The sequence below is a fragment of the Mustelus asterias genome, unplaced genomic scaffold (assembly GCF_964213995.1).
Source record: "Mustelus asterias unplaced genomic scaffold, sMusAst1.hap1.1 HAP1_SCAFFOLD_194, whole genome shotgun sequence".
Classification (NCBI taxonomy): domain Eukaryota; kingdom Metazoa; phylum Chordata; class Chondrichthyes; order Carcharhiniformes; family Triakidae; genus Mustelus; species Mustelus asterias.
Window position 1 is genome coordinate 602365 of NW_027590187.1, and position 20729 is coordinate 623093.

The 20729-nt window shown below is 44.7% G+C and overlaps 1 long non-coding RNA gene and 1 other non-coding gene across 2 annotated transcripts in view; both read right to left on the bottom strand.

Annotated features, from left to right (window-relative positions):
- LOC144485434 (uncharacterized) overlaps positions 1-20729 on the bottom strand; it is a 664084-nt gene that overhangs the window by 600344 nt on the left and 43011 nt on the right. The gene's annotated exons all lie outside the window — the stretch shown is intronic.
- On the bottom strand, positions 9636-9707 carry trnam-cau (transfer RNA methionine (anticodon CAU)). Its single transcript has one exon. It is a non-coding gene; the product is annotated as a tRNA-Met (tRNA).

Here is a 20729-nt window from a genome sequence, read left to right on the forward strand (position 1 = left end):
CTTATGAGGAAAGGTTGAGGGAGCTAGGGCTGTTCTCTCTGGAGCCGAGGAGGCTGAGGGGAGACTTAATAGAGGTTTATAAAATGAGGAAGGGGATAGATAGAGTGAACGTTCAAAGACTATTTCCTCGGGTGGATGGAGCTATTACAAGGGGGCATAACTATAGGGTTCGTGGTGGGAGATACAGGAAGGATATCAGAGGTAGGTTCTTTACGCAGAGAGTGGTTGGGGTGTGGAGTGGACTGCCTGCAGTGATAGTGGAGTCAGACACTTTGGGAATATTTAAGCGGTTATTGGATAGGCACATGGAGCACACCAGGATGAAAGGGAGTGGGATAGCTTGATCTTGGTTTCAGATAAAGCTCGGCACAACATCGTGGGCCGAAGGGCCTGTTCTGTGCTGTACTGTTCTATGTTCTATGTAAAATTCCATCTGAATTCAAGGCAGCAATTCCCATTTCAACCCTTCCTTTGCTGCATTGATCGCGCTCTGTCAGCGGAGCGCTGACTTAGTCTTTGTTTGTCCAATGGAACCTTATAATCTACCAAAAAGTTCCCTTAAATTCTCTCTTCAGGTCTGAGCAGCTCGATCCAATGACAGGAGAATCTTGTGATTTGACACAAGAAGGACTGGGAAACCAGGCGCTGAGAGCGGACACACAAGCACAGTAACATTAGTCTAACCCAGCCGCCCCTTTGACACACTCTCGCTGACAGTGTTCACCTCTGCACATTGACAGGTCAAACTGTGTCTCAGACTGACAGCTCCAAGGACAGGCTTTCCTCTCTTCTCGCTCTGTGCTGTGGATTCGGGGAGAATAATTGGAGTTTCCCAGCTCAGTGACTATTAAAGCCTCTGAGGCCGGCGATGCTCACAGTGTCTGTTCCCCAGATTAGGAGGGCGGGGGGTGGGGGGGAGGGGGGGCGGCGCTGCAGCCAATCAGACCTGTGCCTGGATTAACCCAGAACTGGTTGAAATTATGATCTCGTTCACAAGCTGAATTCTATTTGTTCAGATGAAGATACAGATGGTTTGCACTCAGTCATTAACCAACAAGATCCGCCCTCCATATGCAGTTAACGAGTGGCGGTGGAGGGATAGACATGGACAGAGTGAGTTAGGGCGATGATACACAGACGGCCAGACAATGTCTCAGTGGCTGAAATCCTTGTAAATTCCGGCTTTATCCAGAAAGATTCTCTTGGAGATTCTCACTGATATTGCAACAGAGACACCTTATTAATCCCACACTCAGGGACAGTGCTGCATTTTGACAGAAGGGATGGGGAGAGGCAATAGAAACTGAATGGTCCAGTTCTGAGCAGTGTGCAGGCTCAGAGTGACCAGAGGTTCAGAGAGATCTTCGAAGGAGAGAGGCGAATTTGGGAGAGCTGCCAGGAAGGCGGTTTGGATGTTTGGTTTCGTAAATGGAAGCCGTGATGTGGAAATGCCGGCGTTGGACTGTGGTAAACACAGTAAGAAGTAAGACACCAAATAAATCTGTTGGACTTTAACCTGGTGTTGTGAGACTTCTTACTTCATAAATGGAGGCATTGAGTATAAAAAATGGGAAGTTATGCTCAATCTTAATAAAGCTCAGCTTAACTGCAGCTGTTTTAGGATTGCACCCACACCCCGTAACGACACTTTAGAAAGTGTGTGTGTCCTTAGGAGATTTACTGCTTTGGATCCAGCGATGATGGATTTTAGCTCAAAGGTTTGGCTGGATAATTCGGATTTTCTCTCTTTGCAGCTGACGGGATTGAGTGGTGATGTAAGAGACGTGTAAAAGAGCATAATATATTGAACACAGGCCAAGTTGCTGCATTAGCTGCGAGCAGAAGGATTCAGGGACAGGCAGTGAAGATTTAAGACAGGATGTCTTGGAGGCAGAGGATCCCAACAGCGCGGAAGGAGGCCATTCGGCCCAGACATTCTGCACCGACTCTCCGACAGAGAATCCCTCCCTGTAATCACACGTAATTACACTGCTAATCCCCCTGACAATAAGGGTCAATTCAGCCTGGCCAATCCACCTAATCTGCACACCATTGGAGATGCCAGTAAACCGGAACACCCGAAGGAAACCCACGCACACGGGGAGAACGTGCAACCTCCACACAGACAGGCAGCCAAGAATGTTAGTAATGAAATTCAGTTTTCTGCCGGTTACAAACGCTGGGGATTCCCCTTCAATTTGTGGCATCTGGGAATCAGCGAAGCGTCCAAAAATAGAACTGACAATATATATAACCACGGTAGGTATTCACATGGTACTGACATTCTGTATAAACTTGCATCTGTAGGCCGCGTGGCCTAATGGATAAGGAGTCTTACTTCGGTCATCATAGTGATGATGCTATCAGAAAATTGCAGGTTCGAGTCCTGTCGCGGGCGTTTTAGGGAGAAATCAGGTCAAGGTTCCGGAAAAAACGAGATGTCCTTCTTCAGCTGAAAGCTCTGCATTTTCTTGCAAACATTGCAGGGTGCTTTCTCAGAATGCACTTCCTTGTTGTTTTCTTCATTCAATTTTCTAATCTCATTATTTTATTCTCCTCCCCAGAAATCAATCTTATCTTTGAGATCTTAATAAATGATTGATGCTCCCGAATGGAGCAACAGGCTTTGCAGCAAATGGTTGAATCGAATTATGTGGAGGGAATTCTAATCTCCTCAGGAAGGGGTTTAATAATGAGCTGAATGAACTGTTTCTGTTTACAGCGATGAAAGGTCATGTCACTGGGCTGGTAATCCAGAGGCGTGGGAAGACGGAGTAAATCCCACCACTGGTGAAATTTAATTCATTGATTAAATCAATCTGGAATTGAAAGCTAGTATCAGTGATGGCGGCCTTGAAACTGCCGCCGATTGTTGTAAAACCTCATCTAGTTCACCGGTGCACTTTAGATCAAGAAGTCTCCCTCCATGTGACTGCAGACCCGGAGCAATGAGGGTGACTCTTACCTGCTCTCTGAAATGGCCGAACAAGCCACTCTCAGTTGATGGACAATTAGGGAAAGGCAACAAATGCTGGTCCAGCAGGAGACACCAACAGCCCATAAAAAGAGAATGGCCTGGTAACGGATTGAGAAACTGGATGCTTCTTCTCCTGCAATAACAACGATGAGGGAGGCCTGATGCTGGGCTGTAAATTAGTGAAAGATTTTGAAAAATTTCATTTCGACACAATAGGCCAGAGAAGGGCAGATAAAAATGTATCTCACTCTCTCATACATCTCATTGATGGTTTGTGGCTTTAGCACAATGATGTACATGCGACCAGCATATCAGCGAATCCTAGAGTGTGAGAGAAATTCCGTCAGTAATGCTTCCCCGACATCCTCCAGATTGAAGCGAGGCAGCATTCATGCTGGTGACTGGGAGGAGTTTGTTACTCATCGTTGAAAATGGCCAAAACATATCCCTCAATCTACAGCACGCTTTTATGAGGCAGAATGGCGGGAGAGAAGAAAGTAACAGAGAAGAAAGCTCTGTGGGCCGAGAATGGGCCTGTTCACTCACTTGAAGACCCATGGCAGTAATTCACGGCCCTGACTGGGTGTCATCCTCGAATCAAGAGACAGACAACGATAACAACTGCTTGTTACAAAATAACTATCATAAAAAACCACGTCCAACATTAATATTGGTAAAACTTCCCGATAGTCTGAACAATTCTTGTTTATTTATCCCTCTCTGGTCTGTGAGCTTCGCTCTACCTGGGTGTGCTGACATCTACTGGCCGCAACCCAGAACATCAACAGAGGGAAGACGTTCACATCAAGTGAGGGTGTTCCAGGAAGAGGTCAATATGAATAATTAATAATGGGGTGTGATTGGGTAGACCTCGTACTTTAATCATTAAATCCACTATAGAAATCAATATTAAATTATCATTCAGTCGGCAGCATTTTCAATTTGCTATCGTCCAGAGCATTGGCAGTTGGCTCGTTGGTCGAGGGGTATGATTCTCGGTTAGGGTTTAAAACCCGGACATGCCCAGCGATCGTTTATTAAATCGGGAGCAGGTTTGAGCTCATGAGAAATCATTGCAGTGAATATGTCACTGCAGAACACGAGAAGAAACGATCGCCAGATTTAAATTTCGTTTGACCATCCAAGGGTACTGAAGGATATGACACGGGAAATTTGCGAAGAGACTGGAAATAATTTTGAGTGGCACAGTGGTTAGCACTCCTGCCTCACAGCCCCAGAGACCCGGGTTTGCTCCTGGCCTTTGCTGACTGTGCAAATTTTGCACATTCTACCCCGTGGGTTTCCTCTGGGTGCTCTGGTAGACTCCCGTGATTCAAAGATGTGCAGGTTAGGTGGATTGGCCATGTTAAATGTTCCTTTAGTTTCCAAAGATGTGTACATTAGGCACTGAATCTGTGCAATTTTGACACTTATTTTGAAATTGTTCCTCTGGCTCTTGATGAACGCTTGACTGGAACATAAAAACCTCTATCATTGAATCCCTGCATTGCAAAAGGGGGCCATTCGGCCCATTGAATCTGCACTGATTCTCTGACCTATCCACGCAACCTCACATATTTATCCTGTTAATCCTCCTAATCTAAACATTCTGGGCGACATAAGGGTAAATTTAGCAGGGTAAATCCAGTTACCCTATCAATGGAGTGTGGGGGGAAACCAGAGCACCTGGAGGAAAGCCACGTGGACATAGAGAAAATGAGAAAAATATGTACAGTCACCCAAGGCCTGAATTGAGACCAGGTCCCTGTCATTCTGCAACAGCAGTGCGAAAGCCACTCTTATTTCTCTTTCATAAAACCAAAAGACATAGGAGCAGATTTAGGCCACTCAGCCCATCGAATCTGCTCCGCCATTTTTCTCATTCCCATTCTCCTGTCTTTTCCCCATAACCCTTGATCCCCTTATTAATCAAGAATCTATCTATCTCTGTCTTAGATACACTCAACGACCTGACCTCCACAGCCTTTTGCAGCAAAGATTTCCATAGATTCGCCACTCTCTGGCTGAAGAAATTCCTCCTCATCTCTGTTTTAAAGGAACGTTCCTTTAGTCTGAGGTTGTGCTCTGGTTCGAGTTTTTCCGACAAGTGGAAACATCCTCTCTGTGTCCACGCTCTCCAGGCCGCCCAGTATCCTTTAAGTTTCAATAAGATCCCCCCTCATCCTTGTAAACTCCAACGAGTAGAGACCCAGAGTCCTCAACCGTTCTTCATACAACAAGCTCTTCATTCCATGGATCATTCTTGTGAACCTCCCCTGGACCTTTTCCAAGGCCAGCACATCCTTCCTTCGATACGGTGCCCAAACTGCTCACAATACTCCAAACGATGTCTGACCAGAGCTTTTGCCAGCCTCAGAAGTACATCCGTGCTCTTGTATTCTAACCCTCTCGCCATTGCATTTCCCTTCCTAACTGCCGACTGAAACTACACGTTTACCTGAAGAGAATCTTGAACAAGGACTCCCAAGTCCCTTTGTGCTTCTGAGTTTTAAAGTAATCTGTGCCTCCATTCCTCCTTCCAAAGTGCATAACCTCACACTTTTCCACATTGTTTTCCTTCTGCCATTACTCTGCCCACTCTCCCAGCCTATCCAAATCCTTCTGCAGCACACTGGCTTCCTCAATGCTACCTGTCCCTCTACACGTCCTCACCGGCTTCTTTCTGTAAGGAAAAATACCCAACTTCTGAATCGATCTTCATTGCTACAAATCTTTGTCAATAGAATCATTCATGTGAATATCCTTTGCACTCTCTCCAAACTTCTTCAAGTGTGGTGCCCAGCACTAGACTCAGTGCTCCAGGTGAGGCCTATCTAGTGTATTTAAAATCTCAACATGATCTTCTTATTCATGTATTCAATCCTCCAATAAAAAATAGGCTGTAATTTGCTTTATTACCTGCTCTCTCAACATGCCTGCTCTCTCAACATGCCCCGTGGCACGGTAGCACAGTGGTGAGCACAGTGGTGAGCACTGCTGCTTCACAGCTCCAGGGACCTGGGTTCGATTCCCGGCTTGGGTCACTGTCTGTGTGGAGTTTGCACATTCTCCTCGTGTCTGCGTGGGTTTGCTCCGGTTTTCTCCCACAGTCCAAAGATGTGCGGGTTAGGTTGATTGGCCATGCTAAAATTGCCCCTGAGTGTCCTGGGACGCGTAGATTAGCGGGTGGGATATGGGGGTTGGGATTGTGGTCGGTGCAGACTCGAATGGCCTCTTTCTGTACTGCAGGGTTTCTATGATTAGAAACAACTGAACTCTCACCTTTAATGACTTTTGTACTGAGAAACCGAGATCCCTTTTTCCTGCATTTCCTTAAGTGTTTCTCCATTTATTTCTCCACACTCTCAAAACGAATCGACTCACACTTCTGTGCATTGAACATCATCTAGTTAGGTGATTGACTCGCACAGGTGCTCGACTGTGGCAAATTGGGGAATTTCACAGTAACGTCATTGCAGTGTTAATTTGAGCCTTACATGTGACTAATAAACTTTACTTTAACTTTACTTTTCTTTACTTTTACTTCATCTGCCACTCGTCTGCCCAGAGGACAGCAATGGAATCATTCACTCAGAATCTACACATTGTTCTGAGCTCTAAGGTCTCTCAGAATAATTCACTCGGCCTCTCAACATGGAACAACCACCTCATTCCGGGGGGTAATCTCGTGAACCTTCTCTGTACCGCCTCTAATGCAAGCTTATCTTTTCTCAAATGTGGATACCACAGCTGCACACAGCATTGCAGATGTGGTCTCCATAAATTCCTGTACAATTGTAGCAAGACACTTTTCTTCATCTCCTCCAATTCACTTGCAATAAAACCAAACATGCCATTTGCCTTTGTAATTGCTTGAATGAACAATCCAGATTGTGCTCCGAATTCTCCAGAACATTTGAAATCCGTCACATTTCAAACTCTCCTCAACTCTGAAGAAGAGTCACAGACACCGAAAGCATTAACTCTGTTTCTCCCCCGATAGATGCTGCGAGACCTGCATGAGGTTTCTTGCATTTTCTGTTTTTATTTCAAATTCCGTCACTGTGCCATCCTCATGTCCTTTCAGACACATATTTGTAATTTTTTAACTCTCCAGTGACTTAGGCCACCAACTGTCTTGTAATTTAATCAGTGCTGCACTTCTACTTGTTTAGAAACGACAAGAGAACAGTTGACACTCGATTCAGTGATGAATAATGAATGAGAAATTATGTGAGGAGTTATGGCAGAAAATGAACATCTCCGCCTTCTCCCTGTAACGCGGCAGATAACAATCTAATTCCTTTGGAACGTTTCAATTGAATCTGTATCCACCGCACTTTCCAGCAGAGCATTCCAAACTTTAAACTCTCACTGTGTGAAAAATGTTTTCCTCGTCTTCCTATTCCTTCCTTTGCTCATCATGTTCAATCTGTTCTCTCTCATTCATCATCATTCCACAAGTGGGAACAGTTTGTCCCTATCCATTCTGTCCAGACTTCTCATGACATTTAATACCTGTAAGTGGAACCCCTAATGGAGTGGTAAGATATTTAAACCAGTAGACATTAAGGCATGGATACAACTCGCAGCATTCAGTTAAATTACTTTTAAATACGTTTATGAGCGAACACGAAGTATTGTGAGATGCAGTAATTTCATTCAAATGAGGAATTATGATTGTAAAATACATATGCGGATATTTTGAATGGATTATTATTGACTTTAAGGAAGTTACCAATTGGCAGTAAACCAATCCAGATAACCTTTTGTCAAAGGGTCATCTGGACTCGAAACACGAGCTCATTTCACTCCTTACAGATGCTGCCAGACCGGCAGAGATTTTCCAACATTTTCTCTTTTGGTTTCAGATGACAGCATCCGCAGTAATTTGGTGTTATTTTAGAGTTGTACTATTGGCACCTCATTTAGAGTTGTAGGACTGAGAAACGTCACTAATCAAATTGATTAGATACTTTGGAACTGTTTTCCCTTTACTTTTCATTGTCTCTCTATAATCTTCCTACCAGAATGAATCACTTCACAATTCTCAGCTTTGAATTTCATCTGTAACTTGTCCACTCATTCCATCAACTTGCCGATGTCCTTTTTGAAGTTTTACACTATGCTCCTCACAGTTCACGATGCTTCCAAGTTTCACATTGTCCATAAATTCTGAAATTGTGCCCTGTGCACCATTACCTCTGTCTAATATATCCTGGTGCATGGTCACAGTATCTACACCTTGTGTGCATATCAAACTGGGTTGAGGCTTATAACAGAAAAGACGAGCCAATGCAGATACCTGCCTGCATATTCCACATAAATGCTGCAGAATTGTAGTCAAGTGGTTTAGTTATTATTGTTAAGAGGAAGTAACAGAGGATGGTTTCGATCCATCGGCCTCTGAGTTATGGGCCCAGCACTCTTCAGCTGCGCCACTCTGCTACACAAAGTCCATCTTCGCTTCCACCCGCCCCCCCCCCACCCCCCGCCCCCCGCCCCGCCTCCACTCCCCAGTCTCCGCCCCCTCACACTTCCCCACCACCCCTGTCCCCTTCTCCCTCCTCCCCTCCCCCTCCTCCCCCGTTCCCCCTCCTTCCCTTCCCCTTCCAACTCCCTCCCCCTCCTCCCCCCTCGCCCTCCCCCCTCCCCCGCCCCCTCCTCTCCCCAGCTCCCTCCCCCCTTTCCCCTCCCGCTCCCCCTCCCCCTCCCATCTCTCCGTTCCCCCTCCCTCTCCTCCCTCCCCCTTCAACTCCCCTCTCCCCTCTCTTTCTCCCCGTCCCCCTCCCTCCTTCCCACTCCTCGCTCCCCCCTCTCCTCATCCCCCTCACCCTACCCCCCCCCCCCCACCCCCGCTGCCTCTCAATGCAATCAGTCAGATATTCACTTCCACACTTTTGTTTAACACCATCACCAGTGTCAGGAGGCTCAGTCTGGCTACACAATTCCACTGCATTACACCAAGAATAAAGGGTCAGAGAAAGACACACACAAAAACAGCCAAAGAGGTTGTTTGTTCACGTGTAACGACAGTCACGGAATTGATCACTGATGTTTGAAAGGAGTTTTCTCTTGTAAATATGTTTGTAAATATATTTCCCGCTGTGTAACTGTGCTCCCTGCTGTTCAAAGATGTTCACTGTTGTTGTGCAAAGTGTTTCACTGTTTTTCCTGCTGTGCTCTATGATATAGAGGTTTACAACATGGAAACAGCCCCATCGGCCCAACCTGTCCATGCCGCCCAGTGTTTTACCACCGAGCTATTCCCCATCACCCGTGTTTGCCCCATACCCTCCAGACCCATCTTACCCATGTAACTGTCTCAATTGTTGCTGAGAGATGATTTGTGCTGTTGTGTAAGATGCTCCCCTGTTGTGTTTCCGGTTGTGTAAATGTTTTTTTCGATTCTGTTAATATGGCCCCTGCTCTGCAAATGTGTTCCATGTTGTTTGAGAAGATTCTCCGTGAAGATGTTTCTGTCAGTAAATTGTTGCATGTTTTGTTAAGATGTTCCCCGTTCGTATGCTTTCTTGCATATAAAATTGATTCACTGCAGATTGAGGTATTTTGGAGAAAAGAGGAGCCGATGTAAATACCTGTCTGCAGACTGCACGAAAAAGCCACAAGTCGGTTCATTGTCAGTGGACAATAGGAATAGCAGAGGATGGTTTCGATCCATCGACCTCTGGGTTATGGGCCCAGCACGCTTCCGCTGCGCCACTCTGCTCCGGTAAAGTCCGTTTCTGCTGCCTATCAATATAGTCAGGCAGAGATTCGCTCCTGTATCATTTAATACACGTTCCAGCGTCAGGACGCTCAGCCACTGCATCAAACCGAGAATAAAACAGAGAAAAACACAAAATAGCAGTAAGAGAGATTGCCTGGACACGTAACGACAGGCAAAGGTGATGGGAAACCGGGAAAACACGGAATTGGAAAATCGATCACTATTTTTAAAGGAATTTTCTGTTGCAAGTACATATTTGTAAATATATTTCTTGCTGTGTAACTCTGCTCTCTGTTGTTGAGAGGTGCTTTCTGCTGTTGTGTAAAATGGTTCCCTGATGCTGTCAATATCTTTCCGGTTGTATAAATATGATCCATCTTGTGTACTTTTAAAAAATGTTCTGTTAATATATGCCCTACTCTGTAAACGTGTTCCTTGTTGTGTGAAAATAGTCGCCGCGAAGATGTTTTCTGTTCGGCAGAAAGATGATTAACTGGTCTCATAATGTTCCATATTGGGTTAAAATGTTGAACGTTGTGTTAAGATGTTCTCTATTCTTGTATAAAACTCTGGTTAAACTGCAACTGGATAGCGATCGCCCAATTTCGACTGCATTTTACCCTCTGTTAGTGAATGTGATTGGGGGATTCAGATTGTATCCAAACATGCACGTGAGTGAGATTTGCTCTGTATCTATCTGTCTCTGGTTGTAGTTGCGAGTGTTTATTTGTTTTATTCATTTCGAGAGGTGGGCATCACTGAAGAGGCCAGCATTCATTGCCAATCCCCAACTGACATTCGGAAGGTGATGGTTTGCTGCTTTCTTGAACTGCTGCAGTCCATGAGGTGTCGGTACAGCCATAGTGCTGTTCGCCATACAGTCTTTCAGGATTTTGCCACTCTGACAGCGAAGGAGCCGCGATGTATTTCCAAGTCAGGATGGTGAGTGGCTTGAGGGGGAGCTTGCAGTGCTGGTGTTCCCATGTATCTATTGCCGCTGTCCTTCGAGATGGTAAGAACATAAGAACATGTGAAATTGGAGCAGGAGTAGGCCACCTAGCCCCTCGAGCCTGCCCCGCCATTCAATAAGATCATGGCTGATCTGATAGTGGTTTAGTTCCATTACCCGCCTGCTCCCCAAAACCGTTAATTCCCTTATTGATCAGAAATCTATCTACCTGTGACTTAAACATATTTAACGAGGTAGCCTCCACTGCTTCAATGGGCAGAGAATTCCAGAGATTCACTACCCCCCGAGAGGAGAAGTTCCTCCTCAACTCTGTCCTAAACTGACTCCCCCTTATTTTGAGGGTGTCCTAAAGTTCTTGTTTCCTTTCTAAGTGGAAAGAATCTCTCTGCTTCTACCCTGGTAGAGGTGGTGGGTTTGTGGGTGCAGTCTAAGAAGAGTAGATGAAGAAATATTGCTCCCATTGCCTAAGGAGAGAAGGATGGCTTTTAATGTGCAGAGTATTTAGGACCTGGGATGCACTGCCTGAGAGGGTGGTAGAGGCAGCATCAAATCAGGGCTGTCAAGGGGGAATGGAATCAGCACCTGAAGTGAAAGGATTTCCAGGGTTATGAGACAAGGACGGGAAAGGGATGAGCTGAGTTGTTCTTGTGCAGATCAGCATAGAGACAAAGGGCCGAATGGTCACCCTCTCTTTGTTGTATCCATTCTAAGATTCGAGATGTATGAGTGTTGGACTCATTCTGTATCGCTCTGTCTCTGGTGCGACATATGTGTGTGATATTCATTATGAATCTCTCTGAGAGAATTTGCAAATCTGTACACATTCTATCTGGAAGGTACATAATTGAAACAGGGCCTTTTGTTCTAATTAGTACAGGATTCCACACTATTCTCTACTAAAAATCTTCAGCGTAACATCATCTGCTTATCTCTGAAATTCATTCTCCATCGTCTCATTACCGAGATTTTCCTTTCGTACATCTGTGCTAGTCGACTCAACTGCTCCAGGTAAGAGCAAATTCGAAGTCATACTGACTGCATTTAAAAGTACATTAATATTGATTTCTCTATGGAATGTAATGCCGATATCCAATCATTAACTCCTGTTTGATCTGTCTCTGCAACAGCGACAGTTAAGATGCATTTTTCCGCTCTACTGCAGTTGTGTATTGCGGCCAGTGGATGTCAGCACACTCTGGTAGGCTGAAGTTCAGACATCAGAGAGGGACACAACAGACAAGAATTGTTCACATTATATTGAACCTGGACGGAGGAATTTAGAAATATTATATCTGTTGGCCATATCATTTTGAAATCTACCAGTACGCTGCTTCCCTCTGTATTCGTCATTTAAATCCTGATAAATGAGCAAGGCTATGCTTATAATTGAATGTATTAGTGCCGGTTGGCATTTTATTTGGAACCAAATGGCATTTGAATCATTAGCTTAGTTAGAATTTCATTAAGCAACAGTTTAATTATTAGCACAAACCTATTAAAGCATATTTTACAGAATGTTTTACCTATTTCTGATTGGGGATATTGTATGGAGAGAAATTTGCTTTTCTTGATATATGTTACTGACCTATATCTGGGTGCTTAGGTTTCGATCTCAAAATTTGTCAGTGGTGCAAAATTTGAAAATATTATGATTTTTAGTGAGGAGGATATTGATAATCTGCAAGAAGATATAGACAGGCTGGTGGAATGGGCAGACACGTGACAGATACAATTTAATTAATGTGAGGAAGTGTGAAGTGATGCATTTTGGTCCGAAGATCGAGGAGAGGTGATATAAAATAAAGGATACACCTTTCCCCGTCCTAATCCCCATTGCATCTTTACCATGCCAAGCTTCCACAGTCTATTCACCCATCACAGAACCCATTGAATATCCAACCTGCAGTCTATATTGCACATTCTACTTGCACATTCATCATTCAACATTTAACACTCACATTGTCCGATGTACCTTCACCGTGCAACATCTCCCTGCTCCGTCTCACAAGCCAGCCAACGTCCCACCTCCACTCTGTCCATTGCCCGTGCTAGGCTTATCCTGCCCAGTCCGCATTGTGTTTCACTTTGCTCAGTTACAATGCCCAGATTGCACACTGTTCCAACTTTTATATTCTCCATTAATAATAAATGAATAAATAGAACCATCCCTTGATTAAACACTGTCACTTTTTAGTGGGTGAATTTCATGAAGTGCTGTGTGTGGTTCCCTCCTTGACCTTGATGCTTCTGTACAAATGTAGTCAAAGGAAAATTATCCAAATATATCTTCAATTCTCCTGCTCATTCACAAGGAAATGAGCGGGTGATGGATACAGTTTCAATAGTAGCTTTAAAAGATAGAGATTGGATTTACAAATTTAAAATCCAAGTGAGTGATCAATGCCTGGAGTTGTTTTCAGGCTGTGGCGACGAGAACAACAATACACATTTTCAATTTGAATTGTTCAAAATACTAGAATGGAATATCCATTGTGGATGAAAGGAAACTTTAAACTGTGCAACTGTGCTGTGCTTCAGAGGCTTGTCATATAGTCATAGAGGTTTACAGCATGCAAACACCCCCTTGGACAACTTGTCCATGCCGCCCTTTTTTCAAAACGCCAAAGCTAGTCCCAATTGCCCGCATTTGGCCCATATCCCGCTATACCCATCTTACCCATGTAACTCTCTAAATGCTTTTTAAAAGACAAATTTGTAACCGCCTCTACTACTGCCTCTGGCGCCTTGTTCCAGACACTCACCATCCTCTGGGTGAAACAAATTGCCCCTCTGGACCCTTTTGTATCTCCCCACTCTCACCTTACAGCGATGCCCTCTAGTTTTAGATTCCCCTACCTTTGGTAAAATATATTGACTATTTGGCTGATCTATGCCCCTCATTATTTTATAGACCTCTATAAGATCACCCCTCAGCCTTTGACAGTCCAGAGACAAAAGTGCCAGTCTATCCAGCCTCTCCTTATAACTCAAACCATCAAGTCCTGATAGCATCCTAGTAAATCTTTTCTGCACTCTTTCTAGTTTAATAATATCCTTTCTATAATAGGGTGACCAGAACTGTACACAGCATTCCAAGTGTGGCCTTACCAATGTCTTGTACAACTTCAATAAGACGTCCCAACTCCTGAATTCAATGTTCTGACCAATGAAACCAAGCATGCCGAATGCCTTCTTCACCATTCTCTCCACCTGTGACTCCACTTTCAAGGACCTATGAACCTGTACCCCAAGGTCTCTTTTACAGGAATCTCCATTCATCCATCACCTGCTGAGCATATCCAGCATTTTCGGTTTTTGATTCTGGTTTCCAGCTTCCAGCTTTGCGTTGTGTTCTGTGCAGGTGTTTAACTGGAACAGGGAACAGATTCTGATCAGCGCTGTGACAGATAGAGTAGAATGTGCCCCCGACTATCAAGCCTGTGAGATTACACTCCGAGCTGTCCACGAGAATAAGGAAGAGAAACAGGGAGGATCATTCTGTGATGGACGGATTTCATGTACAAAGGACAAAATGGTCTGTATTCCCACAGCTGTTTTAACAGACATGAGATGTGGCAACATGACTTGCAATCAATAAAGTCCCTCTTCACAGTCCTTGACGTTTTAACTACGAGATTGTTGAACTTCCCAATAGTTTCCACATTGTCAAATATCCATATATGGACAAGTAGAGCAAACTTCCAGCATGTGGCTCTGTGGCGCGATGGGTAGCGCGTTAGACATCTAAATAATGGCAAGTCAGCTATTCGAAGGTTGTGGGTTTCAGTCCCACCAGAATCGGACTTGGGGTCCGATTAGTAGAAAGCAGGTTGCTGCTCCGTTGATGTGATTCAGCTTCGGCACCGACATTTCCTGCTCTGCCATCTCTCCATGCTGCTTCTGTTTATTGGCTCCCAGGGAAACCACTGACTCAAAAATAAATCGCAAACCCCGGGGGCTTTCTTAAAGTTTGACACGACGTTCGCTGGTTGCGTTAGAAACAGTAGCATCTTTTTCAATTATATATTTCGCTTCTTTTGAAGATCACGAAGATTAAACAACACACACGTGCAACAACAACAACTTATAAATAACTACAGTCAATAAATAAATATCAGTGCCCTGAAACCTGGTGGTGTTATTCTGATGTGTCTGCTGCGCTTGTCCTTCTAGGCTGTCGTGGTCGTGGGTTTGGAAGGTGCTGGCAAAGGAGCCTTGCTGTGTTGCTGCAGTGCATCTTGTAGATGGCGCAAACTGCTGCCATTTTGTGTCTGCAGTGGGGGAGTGAAGCTTTATGCATGGGAAGCGAATAAAGTTGGAAGCTTTGTCCTGGCTGGTGCCAAGTTTTTGTAGTGCTGTTCAAACTGCATTCATCCAGGCATGTTATCTCAGGAAACCAAGTGCTCCCGTTTCCTCCCACAGTCCAAAGATGAGCAGGTTGGGTGGATTTGGCCATGCTAGATTGCCCCGTGGTCCCCAAGGTCTTTGTATAGGTAGGTTAGCGGAGTGGATGCGTGGCGCTGCGGAGATAGGTCCTGTGTGCAATTCTCTGTCGGAGTGTCGGTACAGAGTCGATGGGCAGAATGGTCTCCTTCACCACTGTCGGGATGGTGTGATTCTAAGGCGATTTGACTCTGTTCGAAATTCCCTGAGAAAACAATGGAACGCTATGTTTGTAGAACTTGGAGAATTGGATTCATTGCAAATTAAAAGTTTTTTTACTGCAAGATGATGAAAGTACCTGGATCAGGTCAATAAATAGTCAAGATATTTGTGGAGACTCTCGAACTATGTATTTTTTTATCGTTGTAGATTATCCACTGTGAAGGGAAAGACAACATTGACAAGCAAGAAATGGATATTGCGACTTACGCAGTTGCAAAGTTAACTGGAAAGGAATCCGAGGATCTGAATCCAGAATCTTCTAGTTTAGTAAATCGGTGCTTTAACCAACTAAGCCACAGAGCCTGATCCTGCTCTTCGTGGGTACAGCAGAATGCTGGAAATACATTCCAGATCTGGTGGTATGAGTGAAAAAAGAGATATTACCAGATCTGTAACGTACCTCTGAAAATAGAGATAGTTCACATTTCAGATGCAGACCTTTCACGGGAATGACCGGTTCTCTCTCCACAGATGCTATGGGATCTCGGAAAGATTCATGAAAGAAAAATAACTGAATCCCACAGTGGCCCATCGAGACTGCACCGATTTCCCTGTAAACCTTTCAAATCCGCCTTTCCCCGACACCCGCCCACCAGGGTCTCAAGGGAGGTGCTCCTTAGGAATTCACAAAAGAAAGCACATCAGAGGGAATCACACAAATCACTCAGTGAAACACTTCCACTAAACATTGAGAGGTTTATCGTGAGCTTGGATCCACTTACTGTTTTCAGACACACATCTGGTATAAAAGTAGCCGTGTTCAGGATCTGATTCACACACAGTTTTCTGCTCTGAAGGCAGATGTGCTCCTTCTGTGGCACGAGGTGATTTTTTAAAAAGTACTTTATTCATACGGGGTATGTGTGCCGCTGGCGCGAGAAGCATTTATTGTCCAAATTCATTATCTTTGAGTAATTGGCGATGAATTCATTCTGGTGCCGCTGCAGTCCATGTGGTATATGTGCATATACACTCCTGTTCGGGAGGGAGTTGCAAGATTGTGAGCCAGCCAGGGGAACGGTGATACATTTCCAAGTCAGGATGAAGTGTGTCTCGGAGTGGAACTCACAGGTGGTCGTTGTTTCTCAGCATCAGCTGCCCTTGTGTTGCCAGGTGAGAAATTTCGTGGGTTTGGATGCTGCCTCGCGAACGAAAAATCACTGTCAGGAGTGGGATTTGAACCCACGCTTCCAGAAGAGACCGCTCGGCCAACCTGACTACATCGCCAAAGCGCAAAATTTCTGCACAAGTCGATCTGAATTCCACCTTTATTGTCATTACATTTATAACTCGATGTATTTTTCTATTTTTGAACCCCAACCAGAGTCCTGTATCTGAGTCCCATCCTTTCCCAAGCTGCCGGGGGCTGAGGACCTTCTCATTGCTGCATTGCGCTGTTTGCTCAAATCAACAAAGACCCAATTCCCGCCCTCCCTGTTCCTTACACGAAGGTGTTGAGAGTGTCAGATCTGAGCAACGTGAAGTATCCATAGGAGTGTTACATCCTGGCGACAGGAATATCTCTCCACAGCTGCTTTCGGAGCTGCTGAATATTTCCAGCATTTCCTCTTTCTGATTTTGTCCCTTCATTACAGGAGTTCATTTACTGACAACCCAAAACTTGTCTCGAGGGCGCAGGTCCAGACATACCTTTTCTGTGATCTTCACACGGACAAGTTCACTCTTCACTTTCCAACACACAAGCTTTAAAATCGGCTGCTTCCATACTCAGCACCCTGCGGCATTGCCTTCAAACCTCACCCCACCCTCCACCCGACCACCAGGGCCTCAGTAGTACAAATGCTTCTTGGGAATTCACAAAAGCAAGGGGATCACAGTGTTTGTGAGGGAAGATAAAAGGGTAATCCACACTCACAAACGGACTGATTATGTGAGAATTTCTCTCTCTCACGTATACACACACACATACACACACACACACACACAGACCACCACCACCACCAAGGCAAATGGTGAAATTTCATCAATTAAGAACATCTGGGATTAAAAGTCTGACGACCATGAATCGATTGTCAAAAGGAAGACAACTGCTTCACTAATGTCCTTTAAGGAATGAATATTTTAACTGGTTTGGACCTAAACGTGGCCCCCGACACACAGCAACTTTTGTGACTCTAAGCTGCCCTCTGAGGTGACCTATCAATCCGCTCAGTTCAAGGGCAATTTAGGATGGGCAATAATGCGGGCCCAGCCAGCGACGTCCACATCCCAGGAATGAATAAACAAAATAAATCGATGAGTCATAATGAGGGGATACAGAAACTCAGTTGCAGTACCAAAGGTTGTCAGAGACAGAATTAATTGAGAAACCATGTTTCAGTTCCGGAAGCTGACAGTCAGAGCAAGTCACTTCTACACGCAGTTTAACTGATAGAATCAGAAAGATCCCAATCTTCATTGAGCAGCAGATAATGCAAAACACATTCTGAATACAGACAGATGCACCAGAAAAAGCATTCCTTCTGGTTGCATCACAGCTTGGTGCGGCTCCAGCTCTGTCCAGGACCGCAAAAAATCTACAAAGTGTCCTAAACAAAGCCAGTACATCACGCAAACCAGCCTGCCATCCATTGACACTTCGCGTTGCCTTGGAAAAGCAGCCAGTTTAATCAAGCAGCCATACACCGTGGACAGACTATCTCCCACCGGCTTCTGTCGAGAACTGGATACAAAAATCTGAGGGCAGGCACGAACCAAGTAAAGAACAGCTTCTTCCTTGTTACCATCAGAATTTTGATTGGACCTATCTCGTATTAATTTGATCTTTCTCTTCATGTTGCTGTGACTGAAACTCTACATTGTGCGCTCTCTCCTTTCCTTTGCTATGTATGGTATGCTTTGTCTGCGTAGCATGTAAGAAACAATACTTCTCACTGTGTACTAATGCATGTCACAAGAATAAATCAAATCAAATAAAATCAAATAATATGACACAGATATAAAGGTAAAGTCGCCGTAGTTGCAAATGACCACAGGCTGCTTTCCCCCTCAAAAGGAAGAGCTTACAGGTGGCGATTTAGCCCAAGGGTGACCATACCTCAGGCGACAGGCAATGCTTGAAATATCTAATGTGCGATCTAATAGTACATCTGGATTTTCTTTGCAGAAAATTTGTATCAAAATCCTGATGTTGTTTTTAAATCCGGGGATAATATACGGCTGTTACAAACTGCCCTGCCACCTTCAATGATTTGTACACAGGTCCATATATTTCCCGCTGTTCCTGTTTCCCCTTTTGGAATTATATCCTTTATTTTGTATTGCCTCTTTGCGTTCTTCCCACCAAAATGAATCACTTAATTCTTCATCCGCCACATGTCCTCCCATTCCACTAAGCTGTCTGTGTCCTTTCAGAGTTCGACTGGAATTTCTGTAGCTCTTTTCAGAACCAAAGGACGTCCCAAATCATTTCACTGATAATAAAGGATTTTTGAAATATAGTCATTGTCAAATTGCTGAACTTTTGAACTGTCTGTTCGATACGTCAGACATTCCCATATGGGGATGGGGAATAAGTGCACCAGGTGTGGCTCTGTGGCGAAACGGATAGTGTGTTGGATTCCTCGTCATTGTCTGGCGAGACAATCAAAGGTAAACTTTGAAGAAATCAGCTGTTCATAAACTGGTTCGTTAGATGTTGGTTATAGTTGCGATGACTGAATTGTTCAGGCGTTTGATTTAAAATCTAATGTGGTTCACCGCGCGGGTTCGAGGTTCGAGAGTGGATGATACTGTTCATTTTCTTTAATCACCTCCAGAGGGCTGATCACTGACTGGAAAACTGATCGCCATTCCTATTGGATTTTGTGAAGATATCGGCGAAATATTGAGTGAACAGATGGAAAAGAAGACGATAACAATGTCTGTTTGACTTCTGTATTTTGGGAGCCGATTGTGGCTCTGCGAGGTGAAAGGGGTGAGCTTAGAGGTGCGGGATATGAATAGGGCACGGTTGAGCGCCCAACCAAACACTGAGGGTCGGGGTGGAGGCACCTTGCTTTCAGGAAGTTGGAGTCCATGTCAGGAGCGCCGATTTGGAAAGAGGCATCAGGGGAACAGTTCCGACTGAGGTGAACAAACTAGGGGAATGTGGATGGCGTCCTTACAGGGAGCGGGGTATGAGGATCTGTACTCGGCGTGTGAGTCGGTGGGGCTTTAATTACTGGTGGTCAGTCTATCTAGAATTGGAGGCAGACAGGTCAGGGAAGGGTAGGGAAGTGTCGCATTTGGACCATGCGAAAATGCGAGGGTAGAAAATGGAAGCAAAATAGCAATTTTTTCCAGACGCAGATGAGAGCAGGAAGCAGCACCGATACAGTCATCGATGTAACGGAAAAAGAGTTGGGGGGTGGGAAGAGCGGGTGGCGGGGGTGGGGTGGGGGGGGCGGCGGATGGGGGTGGAGGCGTTGGCGGTGGCTGAACAGGATTGGTACAAGAAATATTCCACATACTCCACAAAAATCACTCACTTTCAGGCGCGTAACCGGAGCCGAACGGTGCCTTTTGTGATGCTATCTGAAGATTACAGTTTCCAACCCAGTCACTTTGTACAGAAATCTGATGGAACCTCCTCAAAACCGAACCTGTTAACTGAATTCCACTATTTCTTTCAGAAATTGCAGGGAGCTGTCTCAGAATTACTTCCCTTGTAACTTTGTCCATTTAATTCTCACTTATCTTAGAATTTTTGATCCGAACAATTCCACAATATCTGTTTGATCTGGATAAATGATTGATGTTCCCAACTCGAACAAAATGCTTTGTTATCAATCGGCCAATGGGAATTCTGTGGAGGGAATTCTAATGTCCTCAGGAAGAGGTTTAATAATGAGCTGAATGAACTGTTTTTGTTTACAGGGATGAAATGTTATGTCACTGGGCTGGCAATCCAGAGGTCCGGACTAATATTTGGGGACACGGAGTAAATCCCACCACGGCAGCTGGTGAAATTCAAATTCACGGATTTAATACATAGAAACATGGATAGAAAACAGAAACAGGAGTTGGCCATTCGGCCCAAATAAAGCTGGAATTGAATGCAAGCTTCAGAAATGGCGGCCTTGAAATTTCCGTCGATTGTTTTCCAGAGACAACATCACAGAACAACAGAGAACATGTCACACAACAGGACACGCCTTTACAGAACCGAGAAAACTTCTGCACAAGATGGATCATATTTACACAACAGGGAACACATTTACACAACAGGGAACACATTGACACAACAGGGAATAATTTGACAAAACCACAAGGAAGATCTGTCAACGCCAGAGTCACAGTTCCACAACAGAGAGAATAGTTACAAAGCACAGAACACAGTTACACAGCAGGAAACACATTTCAAAACAGGGCCTAGCTTTGTGTAA